The 12,921-nt window shown below is 37.5% G+C and overlaps 1 long non-coding RNA gene across 1 annotated transcript; it reads right to left on the bottom strand.

Annotated features, from left to right (window-relative positions):
* Nucleotides 1-8,832: 8,832 nt before the first annotated feature.
* Nucleotides 8,833-11,810, bottom strand: LOC107303585. Its single transcript, XR_001549545.2, has 3 exons — nt 11,558-11,810; nt 10,494-10,644; nt 8,833-8,882 (listed from the first exon to the last, which is right to left on the bottom strand). It is a non-coding gene; the product is annotated as an uncharacterized LOC107303585 (long non-coding RNA).
* Between the last annotated feature and the right edge of the window lie 1,111 nt (nt 11,811-12,921).

Here is a 12,921-nt window from a genome sequence, read left to right as displayed (position 1 = left end):
CTCCTTAGCAGCAGCAGCAGCAGCGAGCGACACAGAGAGAGGTGAGAGCTAGGAGAGGGCTTATATGGCTAGAGCAAGTGTAGTGGCAAGTGCAAAGTACAGAGTAGTATACTGTGAATAGTGTAGGTATAGTCCCCACGTGTAATGATTGTGTATGGTGGCACAGCCGCGTCGTATTTCTCCCTCTAGTCTTCCTCCTCCGGCGACGGCGACGGCGAGGATATTATGTATATATATACACACACTGTGAAATGGGAGCAGAGGAGGGGGGTCACCTCCAGACCTCCACGTGCGCACGCGCGTGGGGCCCACCCCACGACCGTAAAAGAGCAAGAGAGCGGGGCGGTGGGGGTAGCTTCTCCTAGACCGGTAACTGAAATGTGGATTTACCGATGATGAAATGTTCAAAAAATTTTAATTTTATTCACTATTTTTTATGGATAATCTAAAGGCGTGCACATGTAAATCAAAAGCCCATACGTACATCTCTAGCCCCGTGCATTGCGCACGTATTTGATATAAAAACCAAACAAATCAATCGTTTCATCAACAGCAAAAGTGCTAAAATATGGATAAGTTAGAGGTAACATCATACGTCAAAATCTAAGCCACGGTAAAAAAAAAAAAGTAAGTCAGGGAATCTTATTCCGGTAGCCGATTACTCCAGTGGAGCTAGAGACAGATGTACGCCGCACCACCATCATACCATTCGCTTCCGTTCGACGCGCCGGTGACTCTTGGACGTCGTCTATCCGATAAAATTTACTCCTCTACTTTTTTTTTCTATCTTACCTAAATTTGTAGCTTTTGCACGTGATATTCATATATTACTTTGGTTAGCCTTTGTGTTCCCTCCAACAACCAGTGCATTTGTTTTGGCGAAAAAGTCAAACGGCGTATTTACAAATGAAAAATAATATATGAATAAAATTTTATATGTATATTCTTAGCGATTTAAAACCAATGCTTTGGTGAAAAAGAAAACAAAATCGACTCTAAATTTAAGGTTAAAATTTTTAAATTTTAACTTGTAATCATTAGCATAAGCGAAAAAGAGGGATCGAGATGTATAAATTGTGGTTCATTAGTTCAAAAGAGGGAAGGTTGGAGGTCGAGTTCATCTCTCTCAGCTATGATATTGGATTTATTTCATCAAATTCTTCGAACTGAATAAGTTACTCCTAAATGCAATGTTTGATGTCCTTTACGGTAAATGGTTTTGGCGTGTGGTGGTGGGATGCACTTGTCATCCGCCGTTCTCTTTTATTACCTCTTTCTTACCCATAGTAGGTTAAAAAGACACTAACCAACGCGTGAAATAGAGTGAGCTCCATCCGATAAATACGGTATTTCTTTTCTAAGGAACTAAATCATCCCGTTCGACGAAGTGTTTGCAGAACTTCTAAAAGGCATGATTTACACAAGAAAGTCTCTCTATATAAATTCCTTATAAATATGCCTAAAATCCATTTTCAACTTTATAATAATTAATTTGTTTGTTTTTATCCTTAAATAGTTACTCAAAAAATCATTTCGAACTATTCAGAAAAAAAATGAGCAAGACAGGGGGTTGAAAAAAAAATGAAAACCCACTTTGCTCTCGCTCCCCGTACCGTGGCAAACATATCGAGCACGGTGTCAAATTTCTCTTCAAACCTAGGGTTCATCTTTTTGTTTTTTCAGAAAGTGCAAACGAAAAATAGTTTGACTATTTTTTTACATATGTGTTCTTCTTGATCCAAAAGCAAAGTCTGAAAAACAAACTACAACAAGAAAATTCTAAATTAACTATACATTTAAGACTAAAAATTTAAATTTTAACTTATAAATATAAGTAAAAGCGTAAAGATAGGCCGCTAAAATTCAGGAGGGAGGGGCTAGGGATAAAATCTAAGATATAAGAGGTATTACATAAATAAAATACTTGATTTATGGACCGATGATGCACAAGAAGACAGAGATCAACTTATTTTAGGAGGAAGGGTGATTTGGCCGTAGCCAACATTAGTGGGTGAATTGGGTAATTTTGACTTTTGCCTAGTGGATGAACAGGAGGCAATAGTTCACTTTTGCCGAGAGTGCTCGCTCAACTCCAACACTAGATTCTCGTGGTCAACCCAGGGGCTGCAGCACATTGATTCATCGGTCCACCGTTCACACCAACAAAATTTTAGAAAAAGGTTTCTTTGGCACCGGGAGCTGAGACCAATTTCTAGAATAGAGTGAGAATCGTAGCTAAGATTCCTAGCAGCGTGCTAGGTAGGGATAGTGTACACAGTCACTGTACTATGCGTACCAAACGACAAATTTGTGCACGGGGTTGAGTGCGATTGCTATCTTATGCCTTGTTCAGTTAAAAAAACATTTTCTAAAAACATCACATCGAATTTTTTGACATCTAAATAAACCATTAAATATAGATGAATCAAAAAACTAATTGCACAGTCATGGAAGAAATCTTGACACGAATCTTTTAAGCCTAATTAGTCCACGATTAGCCATAAGTGCTACAGTAACCAACATATGCTAATGACGGATTAATCAGGATCAAAAGATTCGTCTCGCGGTTTCTAGGCTAGCCGTGAAATTCGTTTTTCCATTCGTGTCCAAAAACCCCTTCCGACATCCGGTCAAACATTTGACGTTACACTTCTCCCAAGATGGTGTTTAGATTGAGAAAATTTTTGAGAGAAGTGTCACGTCAAATGTTTGACCGGATGTCGGAAGGGGTTTTCGGACATGAATGGAAAAACGAATTTCACGGCTAGTCTAGAAACCGCGAGACGAATCTTTTGAGCCTAATTAATCCGCCATTAGCATATGTTGGTTACTATAGCACTTATGGCTAATCATGGGCTAAATAGGCTAAAAATTCGTCTCAAGATTTCTTTTATAACTGTGCAATTAGTTTTTTGGTTCATCTATGCTTAATCCTTTATTTAGATGTCCAAAAATTTGATGTAATGATTTTGAAAAAGAATTTTGGGAACTAAACAAGGTCTTAATATGCGCACACGAACGGCTGGATTGAATCGGCCTTGGAGATGTCGCTGACTCGCTGTCCACAGCAACACAAAGGTTCTGTTTAGTTCGCAAAATTTTTTTTCAAAAATATCACATCGAGTCGTTGTATACATAAATAGTATTAAATATAGATGAAACAAAAAACTAATTACACAGTTATGTGAGAAATCGTGAGATGAATCTTTTGAACCTAATTAGACCATGATTAGCCATAAGCGCTATAGTAACCAACTTGTGCTAATGACGAATTAATTAGGCTCAAAGTTTCTTGGCGGAATATGTAATTTGTTTTTGCATTTGTGTCCGAAAACCGCTTCCGACATCTGGTCAAACGTGTGACTGACATCTCTTGCAAAAATTTCGTTAGATGTTTTTGGTATGTCAAATGGCAAATGTCAAAAGTTTTGGTGAAAAGTTTTGCCATTATATTTTTGTAAGTTGATGTCTAGAGACATACAAAAGTTGTCATTTTTTTTAAAGTGAGAGATGTTCCGCGTCCCTATACACTTTTAGGTGAAAATTGTTAGCCTAGACTGCCAAATACCAGATACAAAGTTGTTATTTTTTACCTTAGTGTTTAGACCTATTTTATTAAAAGGTGTTTCAAAATGGCAAAACTTTTACTATTTTGAACGATCTAAATATGGCCAAATATTGGCTTACTTAGGCACCAAGAAAATAGTTCTAAATCCGTTGTTAAAAAGTAAAATTTATTTTATTTAGTTAAACTAAAATAATTAAATGATTATGGGGTGATTTTTTGCTTTTCAAAAAAGTTAAACGACATATTTACAAATTAAAAATAATTTATAATAAATACTTTTATATAAGTATTCTTAGTGTAAAGGCTGAAAAATAAACTACGATGAGAAAATCTCTAAAATCTATTCTAAATTTAATATTGAAAATTTAAATTTTAGCTTATGAGCATAAGTAAAAGAAAATGAATAGATGAGATCGTATATCAGTGAATCAGCACACACTTTCCGTATCCAATACCTCTCCATCCAATAAGATATTATAATTTTAGCTAATCAAAGACATATTAATCAAAAGAATAAAATACTGCCATACCCCTCATTAATACGGATATACTCTTCATTAATACAGATAGAAACGAGAGAAAAATAAAGAGGCGAACTAACAATTATTGGTTCTATGGCTAGGAGAAGAAATTAATAAAATGAAAAATTTACGGTAATTTCACGCTAGAAAATGGCGCACCTTAAGGCACTTCCCCAATAATGTAAAAAAAAATTAAAAATTAAGTAATATTAAAGATGTATAGTGGACTCCACCCTATAAAATACGCTATTTCCAGGTCAAATTCAACGCTAAAACTACTGTCAGGGAAGAATGGAGTAAGGTGGTGTTTAGTTTGGAAAATTTTTTTGCAAAAACATCACATTAAGTTTTCGGATACATATTTGAAGTATTAAACGTAGTCTAATTACAAAACAAATTTCAGATTCCAGTTGAAAACCGCGAGACAAATTTTTGAGCCTAATTAATCCGTCATTAACACATGTTGATTACTGTAGCACTTATGGCTAATTACTTTCTAATGAGGCTCAAAAGATTCGTCTCAAGATTTCTTCCGTAACTGTGTAATTAGTTTTTAAGTTTATTTATGTTTAATGTTTTATTTATGTGTCCAAAGATTTGATGTGATATTTTTGAAAAAAAGTTTTGGGAACTAACCAAGGCCTAAATATTTAGGTTATCCAAGATCTAATAGAGTAAAAGGATATCTGCCAATAGGTTCATATAGAATTCTCCACGATGGCTAATAGCTTAGATTGAAGTAGGGAACAACCCTCGCGGTTGCCTGATTCTCCAAGAGTACAAATAATAAAAAATATCAAAAATACATATAATGCCCTATGAAAACATACAAACTGCATTTGGATGGTTCACGACAAATAAGGAATTATGGAGAAAGTTTGCTTGTTGGAGAGAGAGCGTATTGGACTTCTCAAAGTCGGCATGGGCACATTGAAAACCATATCCATACAATTTTATAAATTTCATTTATATAAAAATCCAAAGGACATTATATATAGGAATAAAATCCTTGACTCATTTGGAACGCGAGATTTCCGAATGCATAGGGATAGGATAAATAAAGGATTCGAGTGCATTGGCCCCTCAAATCCTTCTTGGATGGAAATAATTGACAGTTACGTACTCCATCCGTTTTGTATCTTAGATTTATCTATTTATCAATATTTATATTTTCTATATGTATTTTATATATGTGTTTATGTTCGCTAGCATAGTAAGGCTAAAAGGCTTTAGCCTTACACGGTAGAGCGGAGAGACTAGCAGAGACAGAAATATCATGTTAAAATTCCTGGAAACCAAATGACAATCCTAAGATATAAAGTAGGATTTTAGAATGGCTATTTGCACCTGATGGCCATGTCAGAAGATTTTCTACAGGACTTGAAAAATATAGGAGTAAAATACCATGCTCATTGAATGTATAAAGGAATCGGAAACATATGAAAGTTTTAAAATTGTCGTTCGATTGATACACGTGAGAAACATATGAATTTATGGTTTCTTCAAAACGCGGGATAAAAAACAACGAAAAAAGAGAAGGAATTGAAGCAGCATTTTTTAATTCGACTGGAGCTAGAAGCACATAGGACAGGAAAAAAGTTATTTGATTGCACCATAAGAAATAATAAACATGATAAAATTAAACCAAAGGAAAGTTTCCGATATGTCTAAACTCTTGCTTATTTTACTTTACTATGGAATTGACCATAGGATACAATACTATATTTTCTATCTTCTTCCTATAAATCAAAGGGGTCAATGAGAACATCCTAAAAAAATGTATTCTAAAAAAATCCTCTGCTAATCTTCAAAATCACGGAGGACCTTAAAACTCACACGAAGAAAAAAATATGAGATAGAACCTCATATTTATTTTTCGACAAAATCTCTATAGGATTATCCAATTCATACGAATAGAAATTTCAAAAGAAAGGATAGGATTCAATCCCTTGTATCAAAAGGCTTTCGCAGGAAAAATTTTTTCCCTACGAGATTAAAATATTCAAAATTCCTACTCCCTTCACCAGGGGTAGATCTACCATGGGTGCTAGAGGGGCTCCAAGCCCTCTACATGCTAGATCCCCTTAAGGGAGAGTAGAGGAGGAAAAAGAGGGGGATGAAGAAGAGGAGGGGACGGAGGAAGAAGTTAACCAGCCACCATTTGTATCCTGGATGGCAAGGGGTTATGTCACCTGTAATAGGTCTATGGACTTATAACTTTGTCTGGGACCTCAGTCCAAGAGGCCCCAAGTGGAGCACGACCCTAGAGATCGCTAGGGCGTCCTCCTACTCTTATAAATAGTTATTTACCCCTTTAGGGTTATTTGGGTTTGTTATATTAAAAGTTAGCTAGTTGATACTTCCGTGAAATTACGCATCCGTCTAGAATTTCTGGTTATATGTTTAGAACCCCAACCTTTATGAGTTAATTCATATTGCTTTTATCTTGTTCTTGTTATAAGATTTTTTGGATTTACCTAGATTAATTCATATATCAATATATATTTTTTATGTGTTAGATTTATAAGCACACATATGAGTCTAGACAATACAAGAAAATCTTATAATATATGAAAATGAGAGAACATGATTTTTCGACCCATCAAAGGGGCCTAGAAACCCAATTCACAGGTGGAGACTGGAAATAGGGTTATAATCGAAACTTGTCCCAGCGTCTCATCTTCAAGACTTTGGGTATTCATCGAGCGAGATAGTACTAGTAAATACTGTTAGTAGACGCCGCAAATATCTAGGGCATACACAAGGTCGTTAGCCTTTGGCTTGAAGTTTTCCCCGTCACATACGGCTCACCTCGACTCATTTCACAAAGAATAAAGTATGCACACATGAGGCATATTTTCTTGCAATTCCGGTGCTTTCCAAACTCGTAAAATCAAAGTACAAAGATGCAATCACTTACCTACTGTTTCCGAATAGTTCGGCGAAGGTCAGTGTCAACCCAAAGTCGCTCCTCACCCGAAACCCTGCTCCAAACAAACAAACAAACAACATCACGAACGAACGGTAATAATCTCAACTCAAATGAACACTCCGGAATTAAACCCAACAGCACAGCACAAGAGTATCATCAAAGAGAGCAGCAACGGCAATCGGTCGGTAGGTACGTACGTCGCTGCAGCCAACAAGGTGTACGTTCCTTTGCCGCTGGTACGAAACCACTGAGGCCCAATCCGCGGCGCACACGCACACCCCCCATCCCCCCCCCCCCCCCCCCCCCCATGGCCCCATCTCCTTCAGTTTCCGGCACGTCAGGGCTGCATACGCAATCCCGGCCGCGTCGTGTCGATCGCCCGTCAAACTTACTTACGGAGCACATGTAGATGCCGAGTTGCATCACTCGCTAGCAGCAATAGCATAAGCACCAGTGCTCTCGCTTCCGACAAGGCCCCACAAGGAAACTCCCTCGTGCAACACTTCACCATCAGTAAAGAGTGCAATCTTTACTTTTTCTCCCCTTGATACTGTACCACAAGACTGATGCTGATGTTGCACACGCTTAGGGGTGGTTGGGATAAGGGATTAAACTTTAGTTTCTTATCCTATTAAATATTTGGATACTTATTATAAATAATAAATATAGACTATTAATAAAACTCATCTATAATCTTGGACTAATTCGCGAGACAAATCTATTGAGTCTAATTAATCCATGATTAGCTTATGTGATGCTACAGTAACCATGTTCTAATTATAGATTAATTAGGCTTAAAAATTTGTTACGCAAATTAGCTCTCATTTCTGTAATTGGTTTTATTAGTATACGTTTAATATTTATAATAAGTGTCCAAACATCCGATGTGACATAGGACTAAAGAGTTTATCCTATCTAAACACCCCCTTAACTGTATATAAGTTTCATTAAATTGGCGCCAGTGCTTTGCAATTTTTGGCTGGGCCACCTATGATATCAACCACAGTTCTACACGGCACACAGTATGCAGAGCAACCCCATTCAATCAGCCAGGGAAAAAATATTCATGCAGGCGACAGCTTTGCATCGGTTCTTGAACAGCATTGTGGTATCAAGCAATGATGTGGCCGGACGGCCCGGACGCAAACCACACGGTACTAAAATCATTCACACCACACTCTGATCACTTGTTTAGTCATGATCAAAAGGCGGCTTTTCCCCTAAGCATATAGTGCCCCTTTAAGAACGGGAATTTTATATTCTAGCTTTGGATCAGTGATTTGAATAGCAAACACAACCAAACAATCATGGTTTTAGGTTTAATAGGAGGTCCCAGGAATTGGAGCTTTTGATTATGTTGTAAGGCACCAAGCCATGAGCTTATCAGTCAGTCCTTGAGCCAGTGCCAGGATTACCTTAGTGGTATAATACAGCTTACCCTTTGCTTTCTTAAAAGCCACTAGATTAATCTAGGACTCCTAAGTTTGTTTATCTAGGTTAACTTATAATTAGCAAGCATGGTGTAAGAGCAAAAGCAGCAAAAGGGAAACCACTTCGTGCATTAGCTAGAATTGCCATGGTTCTACAAAAATTCCTTGGCAAGAAATGCTAATATTGAGTTGTTAGTTGTCGCATTGGTATTAATATGATGTAGTAATTAGATCAGTGGATCAGGTGAAAAAACTCTTCACAGTATATTTTTTTCTCTAGCTGATTTATCTACAGAAAGTAGCAAAGATGAAAAATAAGGCCGGTAAAAACTGATGAAAAATAAGCAATGATGCCTTACCTGAATATGAAGCAGACTGCTGGGGAGGGGGGGGGGGGGGGACTACAGATATGACTATGAGGAGCCATAGTTCTGCATAAGAACAATTCTTTAGAAAATTTTATCTCAGTTTCTGATAGCTTAGGCATATAAATTCCATATAAGCACCACCCATTTAGTGGCAAAAAATTCAGAAAAATTGCTTAATGTACATATAAGCACTCATATGAGGGATAATTGGGTGGGTGTGACCCCGTCATGGATAATGGGCACCAATCATTAGGAATTACCAGGAATTTCATGATTAAGGTGACAGAAAAGGCCAGCTTGACAATCATTGGAACACTCTCCTCACCTTAACCCTAACAAACAAAACAAACTAGCTAAATAACCTATATATATGGGGGAAAATATGAGGTGGAAACCACATCTTTGGTGGAGACTTGGAAAATATTGTATAAAAGTTTTTAAAAAATCAGAAAAAAATCACACATATAGGTAAGATGATATTACCGAACTACACAACATTGCATGACCAAATTCAACTTTGTGAGATGTAAAATTAACAAACAGCTATGAAAAAACACTATTCCTGTTTTTTTGTCTTTTTATTCACTTTGTTATTTTTATATCACGGAAACGAAGTCGAGTTTGATCTTACAAATTTGTATGGTTCTCTAATATCATCTTACCTATATGTATGAATTTTTAAGAACTTTTATGATGTTGTTTGCATGGTTTCCACCGTATATACTTCCTTTCTATAGGTCCAGGGTCCTCGATTAAATGCCAACTAAATATCCCATCTTTGGCAGCGTTGGTGGAAGAAAGCAGGAAAGTCACATGCGAAAACAAAACAGGCCCTCGCGTATGCACAGAGAAGCATCGCATTGGGATCGTAAAGGAAGGAACAAAAGGAATCAATGAGGGGTGAGTGCAACAAGGACAAAGGTTTTAGAACAATATTTCTGGGTAGCCGTATCCATCAGCAAGCCAAAAGGGATCTCAATAGTGACCTTGCACAGGGCCCGCGCTCCTATTGCATGCAGCTGACGAGGACACTGGTGAAGTGCAGTTTAGGGCTTTACGAATGTGGGCACAAGACACATGAACAGGAGGAGAATGGGCTTGGAGGTTGATTGAACAAAGCCAGGAGCAAAGGATCACTGTATGGGGGTAACAGAAGACAAGTACAGGCTCACTTTTGGTCCTTGGAATAAGTGTACACAGATTATCCTGCAGTCTTGCACCATTTCATGGACTGCCATTCTGCCAAGCTTGAGTATTCTCTTGTTACCATGGGAGTGCTCCCGAACGGTAAAGATGAAGATGTCTGAGGGCTCGTTCGCGAGAGACTACCGACTCTAAATTCACTCGGTGCACGCTTCCCAAACTGCTATACGGTATACTTTTTGGCAAAAGGTTTTATATGAAAGTTGTTTAAAAAAATTTATATTAATCTATTTTCAAGTTTATAAAAGTTAATACTTAATTAATTGTGTGCTAATAGCTTTTTTCTTTTTACGTGAACTGATGTGATTGGTTGGCACACCGTCTTGCGAACGAGCCCTGATAGTGGCTTGTGCAAATTCATAAATAATGGATGTGAAATTTATGCAGAAAGGAAATGGCAGGAAAAGAAGCGTGGCATGGGTGAGGTAGATTTTTTATTGTTCAAGCTTCAAGAGAGTCAATAGTACTTACCAAGGGATCAATAGAGAAACAGTAGGTTCGGCTCACTCAGGCTGCCTTCAGTTTTGGGAATTATTGCCTACAGAATAACCGGCTGGTGGTTCCTGCAGCTGATTGCAGTACACCTGTTCCTCCTGGCAGACCGTCACATTATCACAGAACTCTGCAAATGATACAGGGATCACTTCAACAGTGAGCGATGGTAAAAGACAAAATATGAACAATTACTCTGCACAGCCATATGCTTTGCAAAGCACAGGAACTATCTAGATATCCTCAATTAACTGAATAAACACCTATCCGTAAAAGAAAACACAAAGCATGGCATTCGTTTGTCCTGGAAATCATGCAGACCAAATTATGAATTGAGCCACAGAGGATTGAATAGTGGAAGATAAAACAGGAAGAACACTAAACAACATAGACAGAGCTATGACAGCGGTATAGAAAGGCCCTACACTTCCGTTTGACAGATCTAGTTCATACAGCATCATCTTTAAGGTCATACATCATAATCATGGACAAACATCTAATATAAACCAAAGCAATTAAAGATTGCAACTTAGTGGATAATCAATATGTTGACTGCCTGCATCACCGAACCAATAAAAGAACCTATTAAAACTAGCAAATTGGGTGGCAATTGGCCCCTCACTCTTTATAACCCCTACAGTTGCACTATTACGGTGTTACCGGTCCCTGCAAGCAGCCTCTTAGAATAAGGCCACGTTTGCTAGTGTTCACTGCCACATTTATCTCCATCTATTCATGGCCTAGTTTCGGATACCAACTTATGGCCCCATTGCTTGCAGGACATCACCCAACTAAGTTCAGAGGCCCACTAGATTGCATGACCATCGTGCTCCTGTCGGGTTGCATTTATCACTGAAGCTGGGTGAAATAGCAAAACTTCGGCTCTGCTGATTATCAGCAGCACTACGCATAGTAATAATGGGGTACAGTAAAAAACAAGATAAATATGTTTATCAAATGAGGCGAGAATTAGTGTTACCATTCCATCCACATAAACTGATCTTATAGACTGAATATGCTATAGAAAGTACAACACAAATTACCTCATCATGATCACTTCGGCTAGTCATGCAGTTACAGGAAACTATTCAGTGCTGGTGCATTTTTTTGGGTACACCTAAAAAGATGACAATTAATTCAGTAAAAAGACGACAATTATCAGAAGCACATCAAGAAAATTTCAATAATGAAAGGAAATAGAACAACCATTCAGGACATTCTATTACTTGTAATTAATGTTATTTTGGATAATAGTAACAAAGAAATTCAAAAATCTGCAGTATCAATCAAACATGCACAGTGAAGAATATGAAGACATTTACCTTCCCACAATGAAGCAATTTTGCCCCCTAAGCTCTAACTGGTAGCATTCTTGAATACAGAACCTAATGCAGGATGATCAGAAGAGCCAGAAGATGATTTATGAATGCACCAACCTCTGCAGAATCTACTACCATGGAGGTAGGCCTTTAACTTTTGAAAAACTCAAATCAACTCACAACTCTGTTTATAATAGGTAAAAGAAACTATCAAGGTTATCAGAGCTTTTAGTGCATATTCAAAGGTGGAGCAGAGCCTAGAACTGACTCTCCCTCATCCACGTCAACAACATTAACTTATTTTAAAAGCGTATGTATAAAAGGTAGAGTCAGGTATGTTTTTTTTTTCATAATACTGATACAACATAATATTTTTATTACTCTTCTTTTCTTTCTATCTACCATATGCAACAAAATTTCCTCAAACGAACGCTAAGAATCGACTCTAAGCCGTTGCTATGCATAACAACCAATTTTCTCTTTCCTCCATTCTCTTTCTTTAATATCATCATATTTGCTCATGTGGCAATGAAAAGAGTCAGTTAATAATCGCCTTGTATGTGACCTTAGTGAGTGTAGAGAGAGATAGGGAGAATACCTCACACCCAATTAGAGAGGGTGTATGTGTATATATTATAGCCAAGGTAGGTACAGTAGATCCCTAATTAGAGAAGTAAAACAAGGAATACAATACATGTACTACCATACATACAGGCTATGCAAATATATCTAATAGTAAGGTTTGGTTGTGTTTTTACAATATGCCCTATCTGTGCACTAAATGCAACCAAATGGTCTATCGTGTCTGTTCCTATAAGCCCAGCTAGCATAGTAACTGCACGCAAGACAACCAACTCAACAAGATAGGGAGAGACAAGAAACTCTATTCACGAATAGCAAATGTGCAGATTAGCTAGGTGTTTCTAAAGTTGCTGTGCTGCATGCTTTGACGATATTCTTGCAATGGCAAGGTATCATACTCTGACAAACAACTCTTTAAGTAGCTCAAATGCAATAAGTTCTAAACAAAATACTTAAGGAAATAAGACAACAAGGCATTCCCATATTGCCACCAAACAAATACAAAT

Source organism: Oryza brachyantha, chromosome 1, assembly GCF_000231095.2.
Source record: "Oryza brachyantha chromosome 1, ObraRS2, whole genome shotgun sequence".
Taxonomy (NCBI): domain Eukaryota; kingdom Viridiplantae; phylum Streptophyta; class Magnoliopsida; order Poales; family Poaceae; genus Oryza; species Oryza brachyantha.
Note: the sequence above shows the minus strand (reverse complement) of the source record. Positions and strands in the feature narration are given on the sequence as shown.